The 20,000-nt window shown below is 49.0% G+C and overlaps 1 protein-coding gene across 2 annotated transcripts in view; it reads left to right on the top strand.

The window, feature by feature from the left end:
• gria4a (glutamate receptor, ionotropic, AMPA 4a) overlaps window positions 1-20,000 on the top strand; it is a 182,235-nt gene that overhangs the window by 135,506 nt on the left and 26,729 nt on the right. The gene's annotated exons all lie outside the window — the stretch shown is intronic.

Below are 20,000 nucleotides of genomic sequence, written 5' to 3'. Positions count from 1 at the left end.
TCTCTCTCTCTCTCCCTCTCTCCCCATGTCTCTCTCTACATTACTGTATCTCTCATTACTCTCTCTCTCCATGTCTCCATCACTCTCTCTCTCCATCACTGTCTCTCTCCATCACCGTCTGTCTCCATCACTCTCTCTTTATCACTGTCTCTCTCCATCACTCTCTCTCCATCACTGTCTCTCTCCATCACTGTCTCTCTCCATCACTCTCTCTTTATCACTCTCTCTCTCTATCACTCTCTCTCCACCTCCATGTCATACTACTCGTCAATGTTCACTAGTAAATAAATGTAACAAACTCAAAGCGAGGAACTCCTTCCAGAGGGACATCAGATTCTGCAACATACTCTGCTTTTCTGAGACTTGGATTTCCTCCAACATCCAGATGGATTATATACAACTAGTGGGTTTTATAGTTCATCAAGCGGATAGGAAGGGGGCTCTCTTTGGCAGGAATGAAGGGATTGGCCTCTGCTTTATAACCAATAAGATGTGGTGCAATGGGGGAAATGTACAGGAACTTGCGAGCTTCTGCTCTCCCGACTTGGTCATCAAATGTTGGCCTTTTTACCTTCCGAGAGAGATCTCAGATTCATGGATTATCACCACGGCTGTGCACAGTCGTGGCCAAACATTTTGAGAATGACACAAATATTAATTTTCACAAAGTCTGCTGCCTCAGTTTGCATGATGGCAATTTCCATGTACTCCAGAATGTTATGAAGAGATCAGATGAACTGAAATGAATTACAAAGTCCCTCATTGCCATGTCAATGAACTGAATCCCCCAAAAACATTTCCACTGCATTTCATCCCTGCCATAAAAGGACCAGCTGACACCATGTCAGTGATTCTCTCGTTAACACAGGTGTGAGTGTTGACGAGGACAAGGCTGGAGATCACTCTGTCATGCTGATTGAGTTCGAATAACAGACTGAAAGCTTCAAAAGGAGGGTGGTGCTTGGAATCATTGTTCTTCCTTTGTCAATCATGGTTACGTGCAAGGAAACACGTGCCGTCATCATCACTTTGCACAAAAAGGGTTTCACAGGCAAGGATATTGCTGCCAGTAAGATTGCACCTAAATCAACCGTTTATCGGATCATCAAGAACTTGAAGGAGAGCGGTTCAATTGTTGTGAAGAAGGCTTCGGGGTGCCCATGAAAGTCCTGCAAGTGCCAGGACCATCTCGTAAAGTTGATTCAGCTGCTGGATCGGGGCACCACCAGTACAGAGCTTTCTGAGGAATGGCAGCAGGCAGGTGTGAGTGCATCTGCACACACAGTGAGGTGAAGACTTTTGGAGGATGGCCTGGTGTCAAGAAGGGCAGCAAAGAAGTCACTTCTCTCCAGGAAAAAACATCAGGGACAGACTGATATTCTGCAAAAGGTACCGGGATTGGACTGCTGAGGAGTGGGGTAAAGTCATTTTCTCTGATGAATCCCTTTCCGAATATTTGCGGAATCCGGGAAAAAGCTTGTCAAGCTTGACAAGGTGAGCGCTACCATCAGTCCTGTGTCATGCCAACAGTAAAGCATCCTGAGGCCATTCAAGCGTGGGGTTGCTTCTCAGCCAAGGGAGTGGGCTCACTCACAATTTTGCCTAAGAACACATCCATGAATAAAGAACAGTACCAACACATCCTCAAAGAGCAGCTACACCCAACCATCCAGGAACAGTTTGGTGACGAACAATGCCTTGATGGAGCACCTTGCAATAAGGCAAAAGTGATAACTAAGTGGCTCGGGGAACAAAACATTGATATTTTGGGTCCATGGCCAGGGAACTTCCCAGACCTTAATCCCATTGAGAACTTGTGGTCAATCCATGCTTCTTCACCTGCATTGCTTGCTGTTTGGGGTTTTAGGCTGGGTTTCTGTACAGCACTTTGAGATATCAGCTGATGTAAATAAATTTGATTTTGATTTGAATCCTCAAGGGGCGGGTGGACAAACAAAAACCCACAAATTCTGACAAACTCCAAGCATTGATTATGCAAGAATGGGCTGCCATCAGTCAGGATGTGGCCCAGAAATTAATTGACAGCATGCCAGGGCAGGATTGCAGAGTTCTTGAAAAAGAAGGGTCAACACTGCAAATATTGACTCTTTGAGTTAACTTCATGTAATTGTCAATAAAAGCCTTTGACACTTATGAAATGCTTGTAATTATACTTCAGTATCCCATAGTAACATCTCACAAAAATATCTAAAGACACTGAATCAGCAGACTTTGTGAAATTTTATATTTGTGTCATTCTCAAAAATTTTGGCCACGGCTGTTCATCCTGCCCCAGGCCGACACCAAAAGTGCTCTCAAAGATCTTTCATTGGACATTGAACAAATTGGGGGCCGTATTACCGGAGGCAGCATTCATTGTTGTAGAGGACTTTAACAAAAGTAATTTGAGGTCCGTGTTCCCGATTACTATCAACACATTGACTGTCCAACTCACTGAAAATCTAAACTTGACCACTATTAAAAACCTTTTCTACAAGGCTATAAGGCCCTCTCCCGTCCTCCTGTTGGCAAATATGACCACGAAGTTCCAGTGGTCAGGTCTGTACGATGCTGGTCTGATCAATCAGAATTCATGCTCCAAGACTGTTTGATCACGTGGACTGAAATATGCTACGGGCACCTCTGGGGATAACATCAATGAATATGCCAACTCAGTCAACAGATTTATCAAAAAATACATAGATTATGTCATACTGATGGTGTCTTAAAAAAAATACCCAAATCAAAACGCCTGAATTGATGGCAGCTTTGTCGCTTATAAAGATGGCAAGAAGACCGGGGACAATTGTAAGGTTAAACACGACAAATGCGACCTACGCAGATCGATCAAGATGGCGAGACACAAGTATAGGAACAAAGTGTAGGGGCAATTGAACGGGTCGGACATGAGGCAATCATGGAATACAATAAGAAAGCCAGTCAAGTCGCGGAAACCAACGCCACCCTATTGGACAAGCTAAACTCCCTTTTCTCCAGATTCAAGCATAACCTGTCACGCCCTGGCCATAGAGTGGCTTTTATTCTCTATTTTGTTTAGGCCAGTGTGTGACTAGAGTGGGCATTCTAGTTTCTTTATTGCTATGTTTTCTGTTTCTATGTTTTGGCTGGGTATGGTTCTCAATCAGGGACAGCTGTCTATCGTTGTCTCTGATTGGGAATCATACTTAAGCAGCCTTTTTTGCTACCTTGGTTGTGGGTAGTTGACTTTGTTAGTGGCCTGTACAGCCCTAGTAAGCTTCATGTTCGTTTTTGTTGTTTCTTGTTTTTGTTGGGGACATTCTTAATAAAAATAAATGTATGCTCACCATGCTGCACCTTGGTCCGGTCATTTCCCTGACGACGATCATGTCAGAACTACCCACCACAAACGGACCAAGCGGCGTGGCCGGGAGGAGCAGCGTTTTCTGGAGGAATGGACATGGGAGGAGATATTGGAAGGCAAGGGACCCTGGGCAAAGGCTGGAGAGTATCGGCGTCGAAGGGAGGAGATAGAGGCGGCGAAAGCAGAGAGGCGACAATAAGAGGAGTTGGCACAGCAGAGCAGGACACACGAGGAGATTGGCTGAGTCAGGTTGGAGACCCGAGCCAACTCCTCGTGCTTACCGTAGGGAGCATGGTACTGGTCAGGCACCCTGTTATGCGGTGGAGCGCACAGTGTCTCCAGTGCGCGTTCACAGCCCACTACGCTATATTCCAGCTCCCCGCATTGGACGGGCTAGAGTGGGCATCCAGTGGGGACGGATGGTGCCGGCTCAGCGCGCCAGTCTCTTCGGCCCAGGATATCCTGCGCCGGCCCTGCCGCAGGCTCCGGGCCATGGATTGTCACTGGAGGCTTAGTACCATGAATCATCACCGGAGGCTCCGGGCCATGGATCCTCACCGCAGGCTCCGGGCCATGGATCCTCACCGCAGGCTCCGGGCCATGGATCCTCACCGCAGGCTCCGGGCCATGGATCCTCACCGCAGGCTCCGTGCCATGGATCCTCACCGCAGGCTCCGGGCCATGGATTGTCACCGGAGGCTTAGTACCATGAAGCATCACAGGAGGCTCCGGGCCATGGATCCTCACCGCAGGCTCCGGGCCATGGATCCTCACCGCAGGCTCCGGGCCATGGATCGTCACCGCAGGCTCCGGGCCATGGATCCTCACCGCAGGCTCCGGGCCATGGATTGTCACCGGAGGCTTAGTACCATGAATCATCACCGGAGGCTCCGGGCCATGGATCCTCACCGCAGGCTCCGGGCCATGGATCCTCACCGCAGGCTCCGGGCCATGGATTGTCACCGGAGGCTTAGTACCATGAATCATCACCGGAGGCTCCGGGCCATGGATCCTCACCGCAGGCTCCGGGCCATGGATTGTCACCGGAGGCTTAGTACCATGAATCATCACTGGAGGCTCCGGGCCATGGATCCTCACCGCAGGCTCCGGGCCATGGATCCTCACCGCAGGCTCCGGGCCATGGATTGTCACCGGAGGCTTAGTACCATGAATCATCAACGGAGGCTTCCCCTCCTGTACTCCCTGTATACCCAGGACTGTGAGGCCTCACACAGTTCCAACTCCATCATCAAGTTCACTGATGACACGACAGTAGTAGGCCTGATACCAACAACAATGAGATGGCCTACAGGGAGGAAGAAGGCACTCCGACGGTGTGGTGCCAGGTAAACAACCTCTTCCTCAACGTCAACAAAACAAAGGAGCTGATTGTGGACTTCAGGAGGAAGCAGGTTGGGCAAGCCCCCATTTTCAAGTTCCTCAGCGTACACATCTCCAATGAGCTGAAATGATCAAACCACATGGAAGCGACTCAACCTCAGGAGGCTGAAGAAATTCAGCCTGTCCCAGAGGGCACTCACAGTGTTCTACAGGAGCACCATCAAGAGCATACTGTCGTGCTGAATCACGGCTTGGAATGGCAACTCCGCAGGGCTCTGCAGACCGAAGTATGCTCAGCAGCAGGCACCATTGGGTGCTCACTGCCTGCCCCCCAGGACACCTACAACACCTGGTGTCGCAGGAAGGCCAAGAAGATCATCAGGGACACCAGACACCCGAGTGTTGGATCCATTAGTGTCGGTTGATTCATGCACTGTTTACTCACAGACATGTTATAACCTCCTAAATAACATCCATTTACTGGCCTTATACTCTGTCATAGCCTGTAATAGCTATCATAGCCTGTAATAACATGTCATAGCCTGCTGTAAGCTATCAAAGCCTGTAATAACGTGTCATAGCTGCTGTAAGCTATCAAAGCCTGTAATAACGTGTCATAGCTGCTGTAAAGCGATCAAAGCCTGTAATAACATGTCATAGCCTGCTGTAAGCTATCAAAGCCAAGGCAAAGACACGAGAACGATGAGGGCTAGAAGACAGCAGGAGAGTGTTATGGGAACGTTAGTCATGGACAACATCCCAGTCCTCTCTATTGATTGCTTCATGAAATAGTTATGTGTTTGTGTGTGTGTGTGTGTGTGTGTGTGTGTGTGTGTGTGTGTGTGTGTGTGTGTGTGTGTGTGTGTGTGTGTGTGTGTGTGTGTGTGTGTGTGTGTGTGTGTGTGTGTGTGTGTGTGTGTGTGTGTGTGTGTGTGTGTGTGTGTGTCTGTGTGAAAACGATAGTAGTACTCCTGCAAATGGAGCTTTCAAGTCGTTCTAGGTAATTGTGCTGTTCATTTCTATGTGGGGAGTTGTGTATCTGGTTGGTTTTAACGCTCTCTGTTGAATGCTACACTATTTAGAAAGGAGTTAAAAGAGCATCAAGCACAAAGGCAGAATAGATTATTAGAACACATTAAACTATGTCTAATCAGAACACAATACGCTCACACACACACAAACACACATAGAGTACTTAGCTATAAGGACAACCCCTTCACATCCAACACATCACTGTTCTCCCTGGACAGAGAGAGTGAATCTAGACCACCTACTGTGTGTGTGTGTGTGTGTGTGTGTGTGTGTGTGTGTGTGTGTGTGTGTGTGTGTGTGTGTGTGTGTGTGTGTGTGTGTGCGTGCGTGCGTGCGTGCGTGCGTGCGTGCGCGTGCGTGCGTGCGTGCGTGTGTGTGTGTGTGTGACAGCATGTCATTAATCTCTCACCCAGAGGATAGGAAGGCAATCTACTGCCTATCACTGATGATACATGGCCTATAATAGAATGACTCGCCTATTGCATACCAATCACACGCACACACACACACACGCATGCACGCAAAACACACACACACACACTGGGCATTGTCCATCTACCACTAACACATCCAAGGCCAGACATGCTATATTCCCACATCTTCCTTCTCTTCCTTCCTTCCTTCCTTCCTTCCTTCCTTCCTTCCTTCCTTCCTTCCTTCCTTCCTTCCTTCCTTCCTTCCTTCCTTCCTTCCTTCCTTCCTACTTAGCTCTCTCTTCTCTCCTCCCACATATTGTTCACACAGTCTCTCTATCATATTTGATGAGCATTCTGTCCCATCTTGTTTAGCCCTTGGCTGATCAGTTCACATGCCCCTGCTCTCCCCCATCAGAAACCCTGTGTGCCTCCCCGCTGTCCACCATCAGAAACCCTGTGTGCCTCCCTGCTGTCCACCATCAGAAACCCTGTGTGCCTCCCTGCTGTCCCCTGTCAGAAACCCTGTGTGCCTCCCTGCTGTCCCCTGTCAGAAACCCTGTGTGCCTCCCTGCTGTCCCCTGTCAGAAACCCTGTGTACCTCCCTGCTGTCCCCCATTAGAAACCCTGTCTGCCTCCCTGCTGTCCACCATCAGCAACCCTGTGTGCCTCCCTGCTGTCCCCTATCAGAAACCCTGTGTACCTCCCTGCTGTCCCCACATTAGAAACCCTGTGTGCCGCTCCGCTGTCCACCATCAGAAACCCTGTGTGCCTCCCTGCTGTCCCCCATCAGAAACACTGTGTGCCTCCCTGCTGTCCCCTGTCAGAAACCCTGTGTGCCTCCCTGCTGTCGACCATCAGAAACCCTGTGTGCCTCCCCCCTGTCCACCATCAGAAACCCTGTGTGCCTCCCTGCTGTCCCCTGTCAGAAACCCTGTGTGCCTCCCCACTGTCCACCATCAGAAACCCTGGGTGCCTCCCTGCTGTCCCCTGTCAGTAACCCTGTGTGCCTCCCTGCTGTCCCCATCAGAAACCCTGTGTGCCTCCCCGTTGTCCCCCATCAGAAACCCTGTGTGCCTCCCTGCTGTCCACCATCAGAAACCCTGTGTGCCTCCCTGCTGTCCCCTGTCAGAAACCCTGTGTGCCTCCCTGCTGTCCCCTGTCAGAAACCCTGTGTGCCTCCCTGCTGTCCCCTGTCAGAAACCCTGTGTACCTCCCTGCTGTCCCCCATTAGAAACCCTGTCTGCCTCCCTGCTGTCCACCATCAGAAACCCTGTGTGCCTCCCTGCTGTCCCCTATCAGAAACCCTGTGTGCCTCCCTGCTGCCCCACATTAGAAACCCTGTGTGCCGCTCCGCTGTCCACCATCAGAAACCCTGTGTGCCTCCCTGCTGTCCCCTGTCAGAAACACTGTGTGCCTCCCTGCTGTCCCCTGTCAGAAACCCTGTGTGCCTCCCTGCTGTCCACCATTAGAAACCCTGTGTGCCTCCCTGCTGTCCCCCATTAGAAACACTGTGTGCCTCCCTGCTGTCCCCTGTCAGAAACCCAGTGTGCCTCCCTGCTGTCCACCATTAGAAACCCTGTGTGCCTCCCTGCTGTCCACCATTAGAAACACTGTGTGCCTCCCTGCTATCCCCATCAGAAACCCTGTGTGCCTCCCTGCTGTCCCCTGTCAGAAACCCTGTGTGCCTCCCCGCTGTCCACCATCAGAAACCCTGTGTGCCTCCCTGCTGTCCACCATCAGAAACCCTGTGTGCCTCCCTGCTGTCCCCATCAGAAACCCTGTGTGCCTCCCCGCTGTCCCCCATCAGAAACCCTGTGTGCCTCCCTGCTGTCCACATTAGGAACCCTGTGTGCCGCCCCGCTGTCCACCATCAGAAACCCTGTGTGCCTCCCTGCTGCCCCCCATCAGAAACACTGTGTGCCTCCCTGTTGTCCCCTATCAGAAACCCTGTGTGCCTCCCTGCTGTCCCCCATCAGAAACACTGTGTGCCTCCCTGCTGTCCACATTAGAAACCCTGTTTGCCTACCTGCTGTCCCCCATTAGAAACCCTGTTTGCCTACCTGCTGTCCCCCATTAGAAACCCAGTGTGCTTCCCCTCTGTCCACCATCAGAAACCTTGTGTGCCTCCAGTATGAGGCTGTGGTTTAAAGCCTTCAACGATGGTTCAAATGGTTCGACCATGGATCAGACCACAGATGTCACAGATGCGCATTTTAGGGTGCTCTGATGTCAGCATGACAACTACACCTAAATAGATGATCTCTTAGTTGAATTGAATAGATTCCACCTCCCCCTCTCTATGTCTCTCTCTGTGTCACTCTCGCTGTCTCCGTCTCTCTCTCTCTCCCCCCACTCTATGTCTCTCTCTCTCTCTCTCTTTCTCTCTCTCCCCCCACTCTATGTCTCTCTCTCTCCCCCACTCAATGTCTCTCTCTCCCTAACTCTATCTCTCCCTCTCTCTCTCTCTCTCTCTCTCTCTCTCTCTCTCTCTCTCTCTCTCTCTCTCTCTCTCTCTCTCTCTCTCTCTCTCTCTCTCTCTCTCTCTCTCTCTCTATCTCTCTCTCTCTCTCTCTCTCTCTCTCTCTCTCTCTCTCTCTCTCTCTCTCTCTCTCTCTATCTCTATCTCTATCTCTCTCTATCTCTCTCTCTCTCTCTCTCTCTCTCTCTCTCTCTCTCTCTCTCTCTCTCTCTCTCTCTCTCTCTCTCTCTCTCTCTCTCTCTCTTTCTCTCTCTCTCTCTCGTGTGTTTGTGTTTTTCTTTTTAACGTCACAACAACTCATCTCTGCTTCATTACGCTATACATATAGATCAATACCTCAGGTCCACACACACTGTTAATACTCTCAGCCTGCCCCTTACATCAGTCCTGTGTGTAACTGTTTGTGTGCGAGTGAGGTTGAACAGAAGGGGAATATAGAAACACCCTAAAAGGGTAAAAATTTACTGAGCCGGAGCTCATCTTCTCTCTCTCTCTCTCTCTCTCTCTCTCTCTCTCTCTCTCTCTCTCTCTCTCTCTCTCTCTCTCTCTCTCTCTCTCTCTCTCTCTTTCTCTTTCTCTTTCTCTCTCTCTCTCTCTCTGTCTCTCTCTCTCTCTCTCACACACAGTTTTTCTCAATTGCTAAAACACTAAAACCCATTGGCTGAACAAAGTTCTCAGTTGCCTGGACTCATTTAGCTAATTATGCAGTCTGTTGTCAATACCTTAAACCATTTCAAATGGTAAAACAGAATTTGCAGGTCTCACTTAGACTTTTCAGCAAAACTCTAAACACATTTTCATTCTCAAAACACATTCTGCACTCTAATGCACATGTCATCCATACTGGTAAACACAAGTGGCAACAATCAAATACAAATAGAGACCATATGTCATTGATTGAACACAACCACTCAAAATTGATTTAACCTGTTTCAAATGATGTGACACAACCAATATAAGCGAGTTCAGAGAGCAAACAGGTTGTTGAAGGTGGGAAGGAGAAAGTCTGAGAATGGATACTGTAGTACAGTGCATTGTAGGCTGTATACTGTACAATGGATGACTTGTATGGCCCTGAACATTGTGCTTTCCATTTATTAACAGTACTGACTGCTCAATAGATTTTGACTGGTTGCAGGTTCATATCAACAAAGAACAAGAATTACAGTATCACAGAGACAAAGGACAAGTTTGTGAGATGCAGGGTACAGTACTGTAAAAATAGGGGTACAAGGAGGAGGAAGAACAAAAAACTAAATTGCAAAGAGCAAAGCAGAGTAGTAATTTCTGATCAATTTTGAGCTATTATGATAGAACATGTTCTCGTTCACCAAAAGACAATGACGGAAAAATATGAATATTTTTTTAATTAAAAATGTACTTCTCCCTGGGAATTGAGAAAAACTGTAACAACCACCAAAGGGATATACATTGATCAGCTGCTTCAAATATGTCTGCCTAGAGGCTGCAAGAGCAATAGGGTTCTTACATGTATGTACAATGTGTGTTCTCTGTTTCTCTGTCTACATCTTCAGTTCAACTGTCTTGTCTGTAGTTACCAATCTATCCTTGTCTGTGGTTACCAATCTATCCTTGTCTGTGGTTACCAATCTATCATTGTCTGTGGTTACCAATCTATCCAAACAGGTTAGTTTAACTGTCTTGTCTGTAGTTACCAATCTATCCTTGTCTGTGGTTACCAATCTATCCTTGTCTGTGGTTACCAATCTATCCTTGTCTGTGGTTACCAATCTATCCAAACAGGTAAGTTCAACTGTCTCGTCTCTAGTTACCAATCTATCCTTGTCTGTGGTTACCAATCTATCCAAACAGATAAGTTCAACTGTCTTGTCTGTGGTTACCAATCTATCATTGTCTGTGGTTACCAATCTATCCTTGTCTGTGGTTACCAATCTATCCAAACAGGTTAGTTCAACTGTCTTGTCTGTGGTTACCAATCTATCCTTGTCTGTGGTTACCAATCTATCCAAACAGGTAAGTTCAACTGTCTTGTCTGTGGTTACCAATCTATTCAAACAGGTAAGTTCAACTGTCTTGTCTGTGGTTACCAATCTATCATTGTCTGTGGTTACCAATCTATCCTTGTCTGTGGTTACCAATCTATCCAAACAGGTTAGTTCAACTGTCTTGTCTGTGGTTACCAATCTATCCAATCAGATTAGTTCAACTGTCTTGTCTGCGGTTACCAATCTATCCAATCAGATTAGTTCAACTGTCTTGTCTGCGGTTACTGTTACAGGTTTTGGCAGCTAGGACCATAGTTGGTAACACACTATTGTTGGCAGCTGGGACCATAGTCACCAAGAAAACAATTGGTAACACACTATGCCGTGAAGGACTGAAATCCTGCAGCGCCCGCAAGGTCTCCCTGCTCAAGAAAGCACATATACATGCCCGTCTGAAGTTTGCCAATGAACATCTGAATGATTCAGAGGACAACTGGGTGAAAGTGTTGTGGTCAGATGAGACCAAAATGGAGCTCTTTGGCATCAACTCAACTCTCTGTGTTTGGAGGAGGAGGAATGCTGCCTATGACCCCAAGAACACCATCCCCACCATCAAACATGGAGGTGGAAACATTATGCTTTGGGGGTGTTTTTCTGCGAAGGGGACAGGACAACTTCACCGTATCAAAGGGACGATGGACAGGGTCATGTACCGTCAAATATTGGGTGAGAACCTCCTTCCCTCAGCCAGGGCATTGAAAATGGGTCGTAGATGGGTATTCCAGCATGACAATGACCCAAAACACATGGCCAAGGCAACAAAGGAGTTGCTCAAGAAGAAGCACATTAAGGTCCTGGAGTGGCCTAGCCAGACTCTAGACCTTAATCCCATAGAAAATCTGTGTTGGGAGCTGAAGGTTCGAGTTGGCAAACGTCCACCTTAATGACTTGAAGAAGTGCTGCAAAGAGGAGTGAGACAAAATCCCTCCTGAGATGTGTGCAAACCTGGTGGCCAACTACAAGAAACGTCTGACCTCTGTGATTGCCAACAAGGGCTTTGCCAAGTACTGTATATCATCACTCGAATCTAAAACTTACAGTAATGTACATAGTACCAGCTCCTTCCTAGCCTCAAAAGAAAAACAAGCCTTATGCCGGTAATAAAATCCTATTTTCAGCTTGAGCTTCCTTATCAAGTTCTCTACATGCACAGTGAAGCTCAGCTATTCATCAACCCACACACCAAAATATTTGTACACTTTAACTTGCTCTATAGTGTGTCCAGCCAATTTATCAATGACATGATTAGTAACATGCCTGGCATTTGAAAATACCATGCATTTTGTTTTACCCATATTTAGAGTCAGCTTTAAATCATACAGATTCTGTTGTGTGATGTTAAATGCTCTTTGGGCATTTGAATAAAGAACAGTATCACCTGCATAAAAATGAACATTTGCTGTTTCAATAAGATCCCCAATGTTGTTGATATGCAAAATGAACAACAGTGGGTACAAAATAGAACCTTGCGGAACACCTGAGTACACCTCTATGGACTCCGCCATTACACATTGTGCACGATTTGATAGGTAATTTATAATCCAATCTAGAGCCTGAACAGTAATCCCACAACATTTTAACCTTTGCACTAACACAGCATGGTCCACGGTGTCAAAAGCCTTCGACAAATCAATAAAAACAGACACACAATGTAACTTCTTATCAAGAGCACAGTGGATGTAATTTAAACCCTTCAATGTTGCTGAAACAGTGCTGTGGCCAGACCTAAAACCTGATTGCATTCCATTTAAGATGTTGTTTTCTTGGAAGTAGGTCTTCAGCTGCCTACTAACTAAGGACTCCAGTACCGTTGACAGTACAGACAATTTTGATGAATGCTGTCACCTCCAGGTAGGTGTTTGTTCCCCTGTGTGCTGAGGGTGTCAGGTTCTTGTCCGGTTCCGGCATTTAGGTCGCCACAGACTAGTACATATCCCTGGGCTGGAAATGATTGATTTCCCCCTCCAGGATGGAGAAGCTGTCTTCATTATAGTATTGGGATTCTAGTGGGGGGATATAGGTAGCACACAGGAGGACATTTGTCTCTGTTAAGGTAATTTCTTTTTGAATTTGTAGCCAAATGTGAAATGTTCCTGTTTTGACTAATTTAAGGGAGTGAGTTAGGTCTGCTCAATACCAAAGTAGCACACCCCCTGAGTCCCTTCCCTGTTTCACACCTGGTAGTTTAGTGGATGGGACTACCAGCTCTCTGTAACCTAGAGGTCAACCAGTGGGTCTGTCTTCTCTATACCATGTTTCTTGTAGGATGACAATGCCTGTATGTATCATTTCTTTGATGAAGTACAAGTTCCTGCTCTTTAGGCCAAAGGCAGATGACTTTGTGTTCCATAAATTGTCCAATTGTTTTGGTCGTGTGGTTTGGCCTAAGCCCAGTAAGTGTGAGTAGAGCCTGCTGAGCATCTGGTACATGCCATTATCTTGGGCAAGTGTAAGAGTGGGGGTCGGGCCTGTTTGCCTGCTCATGGCTTGGACTTATGTGTGACTTCCATTTTGAGGCCCTCGTTGCGGGAGGGGGGGCATGGGGTGGGCAGGAGGGGCATAGGTCTGATCTGAGGGGGCCTAAATGTGGTATGGGCGTAGTTGACTTGGCGGGGGTGTTGATTAGTTGGGGGTGGAGTGTGGATGTGGCTGGTGGTGTTGCGTTCTGTTGTGGTCTGGATGCAGGTCCTCTCGGCGTGGGGGGGGGGGTCTGTTGATCTGTTGCTCCTGTGTGAAGTGTTGGTGCTGCGTTTGAGAGTGATGTCCTTTAGTGTCAAGGTATTTCTGTATTGTTTTAGTGATTCACCATAGTGAAGGCGTAGACTCAGGTCTCTTTGTTTTTCGTTGGACAGGTTTCTCAATTTCTTTCTAAGGTTTTTGGATTCTTCATCAATCCATTTGTCATTGTTGTTCATTTTCTCCGCTGTGATGTTGAGGCTATGGTCAGGGTCTGGGGTGGACTGTTCTGCTGTGGTGTTGAGACTTTTGTCTGGAGCTGAGGTGGGCTGTTCTGCTGGCTTCTCTGCAGGGGTGGCCACCTCTCTAGTAGGTTGTTCTCTGTTACACGCCATCCCCCTCACCCTCTCCTCCATCCCCGTCACCCTCTCCTCCATCCCCCTCACCCTCACCTCCATCCCCCTCACCCTCTCCTCCAGCAGCCTGATCCTCTCCTCCATCCCCCTCACCCTCTCCTCCATTTCCCTCACCCTCTCCTCCATCCCCCTCACCCTCTCCTCCAGCAGCCTGATCCTCTCCTCCATCCCCCTCACCCTCTCCTCCATCCCCCTCACCCTCTCCTCCATCCCCCTCACCCTCTCCTCCAGCAGCCTGATCCTCTCCTCCATCCCCCTCACCCTCTCCTCCATCCCCCTCACTCTCTCCTCCATCCCCCTTACCCTCTCCTCCATCCCCCTCACCCCTCTCCTCCATCCCCCTCACCCTCTCCTCCAGCAGCCTGATCCTCTCCTCCATCCCCATCACCCTCTCCTCCATCCCCCTCACCCTCTCCTCCATCCCCCTCACCCTCTCCTCCATCCCCCTCAACCTCTCCTCCATCCCCCTCACCCTCTCCTCCAGCAGCCTGATCCTCTCCTCCATCCCCTCACCCTCTCCTCCATCCCCCTCACCCTCTCCTCCATCCCCCTCACTCTCTCCTCCATCCCCTCACCCTCTCCTCCATCCCCTCACCCTCTCCTCCATCCCCCTCACTCTCTCCTCCATCCCCCTCACCCTCTCCTCCATCCCCCTCACCCTCTCCTCCATCCCCCTCACCCTCTCCTCCATCCCCCTCACTCTCTCCTCCATCCCCCTCACCCTCTCCTCCATCCCCCTCACTCTCTCCTCCATCCCCCTCACCCTCTCCTCCATCCCCCTCACCCTCTCCTCCATCCCCCTCACTCTCTCCTCCATCCCCCTCACCCTCTCCTCCATCCCCCTCACCCTCTCCTCCATCCCCCTCACCCTCTCTCCTCCATCCCCCTCACTCTCTCCTCCATCCCCCTCACCCTCTCCTCCATCCCCTCACTCTCTCCTCCATCCCCCTCACCCTCTCCTCCATCCCCCTCACCCTCTCCTCCATCCCCCTCACCCTCTCCTCCATCCCCCTCACTCTCTCCCCCAGCAGTCTGATCCTCTCCTCTAGTGCTCTGTTCTTCTCCTGCTCATGCTTTTTATCATGCTGAGGTTGTCTCACCACTGTCCAGAGTGCAGATGTGTCTCTCTCCACCTCCAGCTCTCTGGGTCTGGTTAAGAGAGTGTTGTTGTGCTGGACTGTTGTCTGGGTCTGTGCTGACTGGAGTGTAATCACCTTCTTCATCCAGCCCCTCCTGCCTTACCTCCAGCTGGGTAAATGTATCCTTCATTTCAATGAGGGAGTAGTACTCTGTGCTGGGAGGTTGACTTTCCGCTTGGGGTTGCTCATCTGTGGGGTTATATAATGAAGAAGTTTGGTCTGACCTGCTCGGGGTGAGGGTATCTTTCTCAAGGGCCCTGTACCAGTACTGTTCCAGACGTACAGTGATTTGTATTAGCTGAATCAGAGTCCTTGTTATCTAGTATCTTGTTTCCACCCCTCGGTAACAACCCTCTCTTAACAGTGTGTTAATATAGCTCTATGCCAGGGGATGGTCTGGTTAATATAGCTCCATGCCAGGGGAGGGTCTGGTTAATATAGCTCCATGCCAGGGGATGGTCTGGTTAATATAGCTCCATGCCAGGGGAGGGTCTGGTTAATATAGCTCCATGCCAGGGGATGGTCTGGTTAATATAACTCCATGCCAGGGGATGGTCTGGTTAATATAGCTCCATGCCAGGGGAGGGTCTGGTTAATATAGCTCCATGCCAGGGGATGGTCTGGTTAATATAGCTCCATGCCAGGGGATTGTCTGGTTAATATAGCTCCATGCCAGGGGAGGGTCTGGTTAATATAGCTCCATGCCAGGGGATGGTCTGGTTAATATAGCTCCATGCCAGGGGAGGGTCTGGTTATATAGCTCCATGCCAGGGGAGGGTCTGGTTAATATAGCTCAATGCCAGGGGATGGTCTGGTTAATATAGCTCCATGCCAGGGGATGGTCTGGTTAATATAGCTCCATGCCAGGGGAGGGTCTGGTTAATATAGCTCCATGCCAGGGGAGGGTCTGGTTAATATAGCTCCATGCCAGGGGAGGGTCTGGTTAATATAGCTCCATGCCAGGGGATGGTCTGGTTAATATAGCTCCATGCCAGGGGATGGTCTGGTTAATATAACTCCATGCCAGGGGAGGGTCTGGTTAATATAGCTCCATGCCAGGGGATGGTCTGTGTTTATATAGCTCCATGCCAGGGGAGGGTCTGGTTAATATAACTCCATGCCAGGGGATGGTCTAGTTAATATAGCACCATGCCAGGGGAGGGTCTGGTTAATATAGCTCCATGCCAGGGGATGGTCTGTGTTTATATAGCTCCATGCCAGGGGAGGGTCTGGTTAATATAGCTCAATGCCAGGGGATGGTCTGGTTAATATAGCTCAATGCCAGGGGATGGTCTGGTTAATATAGCTCCATGCCAGGGGATGGTCTGGTTAATATAGCTCCATGCCAGGGGAGGGTCTGGTTAATATAGCTCCATGCCAGGGGATGGTCTGGTTAATATAACTCCATGCCAGGGGATGGTCTGGTTAATATAGCTCCATGCCAGGGGAGGGTCTGGTTAATATAGCTCCATGCCAGGGGATGGTCTGGTTAATATAGCTCCATGCCAGGGGATTGTCTGGTTAATATAGCTCCATGCCAGGGGAGGGTCTGGTTAATATAGCTCCATGCCAGGGGATGGTCTGGTTAATATAGCTCCATGCCAGGGGAGGGTCTGGTTATATAGCTCCATGCCAGGGGAGGGTCTGGTTAATATAGCTCAATGCCAGGGGATGGTCTGGTTAATATAGCTCCATGCCAGGGGATGGTCTGGTTAATATAGCTCCATGCCAGGGGAGGGTCTGGTTAATATAGCTCCATGCCAGGGGAGGGTCTGGTTAATATAGCTCCATGCCAGGGGAGGGTCTGGTTAATATAGCTCCATGCCAGGGGATGGTCTGGTTAATATAGCTCCATGCCAGGGGATGGTCTGGTTAATATAACTCCATGCCAGGGGAGGGTCTGGTTAATATAGCTCCATGCCAGGGGATGGTCTGTGTTTATATAGCTCCATGCCAGGGGAGGGTCTGGTTAATATAACTCCATGCCAGGGGATGGTCTAGTTAATATAGCACCATGCCAGGGGAGGGTCTGGTTAATATAGCTCCATGCCAGGGGATGGTCTGTGTTTATATAGCTCCATGCCAGGGGAGGGTCTGGTTAATATAGCTCAATGCCAGGGGATGGTCTGGTTAATATAGCACCATGCCAGGGGAGGGTCTGGTTAATATAGCTCAATGCCAGGGGATGGTCTGGTTAATATAGCTCAATGCCAGGGGATGGTCTGGTTAATATAGCTCCATGCCAGGGGAGGGTCTGGTTAATATAGCTCCATGCCAGGGGAGGGTCTGGTTAATATAGCTCCATGCCAGGGGAGGGTCTGGTTAATATAGCTCCATGCCAGGGGATGGTCTGGTTAATATAGCTCCATGCCAGGGGATGGTCTGGTTAATATAACTCCATGCCAGGGGAGGGTCTGGTTAATATAGCTCCATGCCAGGGGATGGTCTGTGTTTATATAGCTCCATGCCAGGGGAGGGTCTGGTTAATATAACTCCATGCCAGGGGATGGTCTAGTTAATATAGCACCATGCCAGGGGAGGGTCTGGTTAATATAGCTCCATGCCAGGGGATGGTCTGTGTTTATATAGCTCCATGCCAGGGGAGGGTCTGGTTAATATAGCTCAATGCCAGGGGATGGTCTGGTTAATATAGCTCAATGCCAGGGGATGGTCTGGTTAATATAGCACCATGCCAGGGGAGGGTCTGGTTAATATAGCTCAATGCCAGGGGATGGTCTGTGTTTATATAGCTCCATGCCAGGGGAGGGTCTGGTTAATATAGCTCAATGCCAGGGGATGGTCTGGTTAATATAGCTCCATGCCAGGGGATGGTCTGGTTAATATAGCTCCATGCCAGGGGATGGTCTGGTTAATATAGCTCCATGCCAGGGGATGGTCTGGTTAATATAGCTCAATGCCAGGGGATGGTCTGTGTTAATATAGCTCCATGCCAGGGGAGGGTCTGGTTAATATAGCTCCATGCCAGGGGAGGGTCTGGTTAATATAGCTCCATGCCAGGGGAGGGTCTGGTTAATATAGCTCCATGCCAGGGGATTGTCTGGTTAATATAGCTCCATGCCAGGGGATGGTCTGGTTAATATAGCTCCATGCCAGGGGAGGGTCTGGTTAATATAGCTCCATGCCAGGGGAGGGTCTGGTTAATATAGCTCCATGCCAGGGGAGGGTCTGGTTAATATAGCTCCATGCCAGGGGAGGGTCTGGTTAATATAGCACCATGCCAGGGGAGGGTCTGGTTAATATAGCTCCATGCCAGGGGAGGGTCTGGTTAATATAGCTCCATGCCAGGGGAGGGTCTGGTTAATATAGCACCATGCCAGGGGAGGGTCTGGTTAATATAGCTCCATGCCAGGGGAGGGTCTGGTTAATATAGCTCCATGCCAGGGGATGGTCTGGTTAATATAGCTCCATGCCAGGGGAGGGTCTGGTTAATATAGCTCCATGCCAGGGGATGGTCTGGTTAATATAGCTCCATGCCAGGGGAGGGTCTGGTTAATATAGCTCCATGCCAGGGGATGGTCTGGTTAATATAGCTCCATGCCAGGGGAGGGTCTGGTTAATATAGCTCCATGCCAGGGGATGGTCTGGTTAATATAGCTCCATGCCAGGGGAGGGTCTGGTTAATATAGCTCCATGCCAGGGGAGGGTCTGGTTAATATAGCTCCATGCCAGGGGATGGTCTGGTTAATATAGCTCCATGCCAGGGGAGGGTCTGGTTAATATAGCTCCATGCCAGGGGATGGTCTGGTTAATATAGCTCCATGCCAGGGGAGGGTCTGGTTAATATAGCTCCATGCCAGGGGATGGTCTGGTTAATATAGCTCCATGCCAGGGGAGGGTCTGGTTAATATAGCTCCATGCCAGGGGAGGGTCTGGTTAATATAGCTCCATGCCAGGGGAGGGTCTGGTTAATATAGCTCCATGCCAGGGGATGGTCTGGTTAATATAGCTCCATGCCAGGGGAGGGTCTGGTTAATATAGCTCCATGCCAGGGGAGGGTCTGGTTAATATAGCTCAATGCCAGGGCAGGGTCTGGTTAATATAGCTCCATGCCAGGGGATGGTCTGGTTAATATAGCTCCATGCCAGGGGATGGTCTGGTTAATATAGCTCCATGCCAGGGGATGGTCTGGTTAATATAGCTCAATGCCAGGGGATGGTCTGGTTAATATAGCTCCATGCCAGGGGAGGGTCTGGTTAATATAGCTCCATGCCAGGGGAGGGTCTGGTTAATATAGCACCATGCCAGGGGATGGTCTGGTTAATATAGCTCCATGCCAGGGGAGGGTCTGGTTAATATAGCACCATGCCAGGGGATGGTCTGGTTAATATAGCTCCATGCCAGGGGAGGGTCTGGTTAATATAGCTCCATGCCAGGGGAGGGTCTGGTTAATATAGCTCCATGCCAGGGGAGGGTCTGTGTGGAAGATGAGGATGCTGATGTTCCCATTTTTATAATAGTCTGCAAAAAGTGTCTCTTGATTTTCCATAAGGAGCTTCATTTTGTAATCTTTTCTTGCCTTATTATTCTTTACACACTGTATTTGAATGACCTCTGAACAGCAGGAGGCAGCTTCTAAGGCCTCTCCATTTGGTTGGCTTAGACTGTGCGACGGTCCTACCATTGTTGGGCTAAAGGGCTTTGACACCTCTCACTTGACACGTCAATGCTAATTGAAGCTGTATCAAGCTTGGCAGCCTTAATTTAGCATTCAGTCATTATAAAGTAACGTCATGTATTTTTCTTCTTGGCTTTTGGAAATAGAATATAGCTTCATTTCAGGTTTCTGTTGTTTTCCAGAGAATTTACCATATAGCTTTGGTAGTTGTAAACCTTCCAGGTGATTCCGTAATTCCATCCAAAATCAGGTTGTAGGTTTGGAGTGTTGATTTGAAGTGAAGGTTGTGTTGTAGAGGGTAGGATCCCTGACAAAAAAAACAAGTTTATATAACTCTAAATCCATCTTTTTTTAAGAACATGCTGAAAAATGCAGGAGCTCATCCTCTCTCTCTCTCTCTCTCTCTCTCTCTCTCTCTCTCTCTCTCTCTCTCTCTCTCTCGCTCTCTCGCTCTCTCTCGCTCTCTCTCGCTCTCTCCTTCTCTCCCTCAAATTT

The sequence above is a fragment of the Oncorhynchus gorbuscha genome, linkage group LG19 (genome assembly GCF_021184085.1).
Source record: "Oncorhynchus gorbuscha isolate QuinsamMale2020 ecotype Even-year linkage group LG19, OgorEven_v1.0, whole genome shotgun sequence".
Lineage (NCBI taxonomy): Eukaryota > Metazoa > Chordata > Actinopteri > Salmoniformes > Salmonidae > Oncorhynchus > Oncorhynchus gorbuscha.
This window is presented reverse-complemented; position numbering and strand designations above follow the sequence as displayed.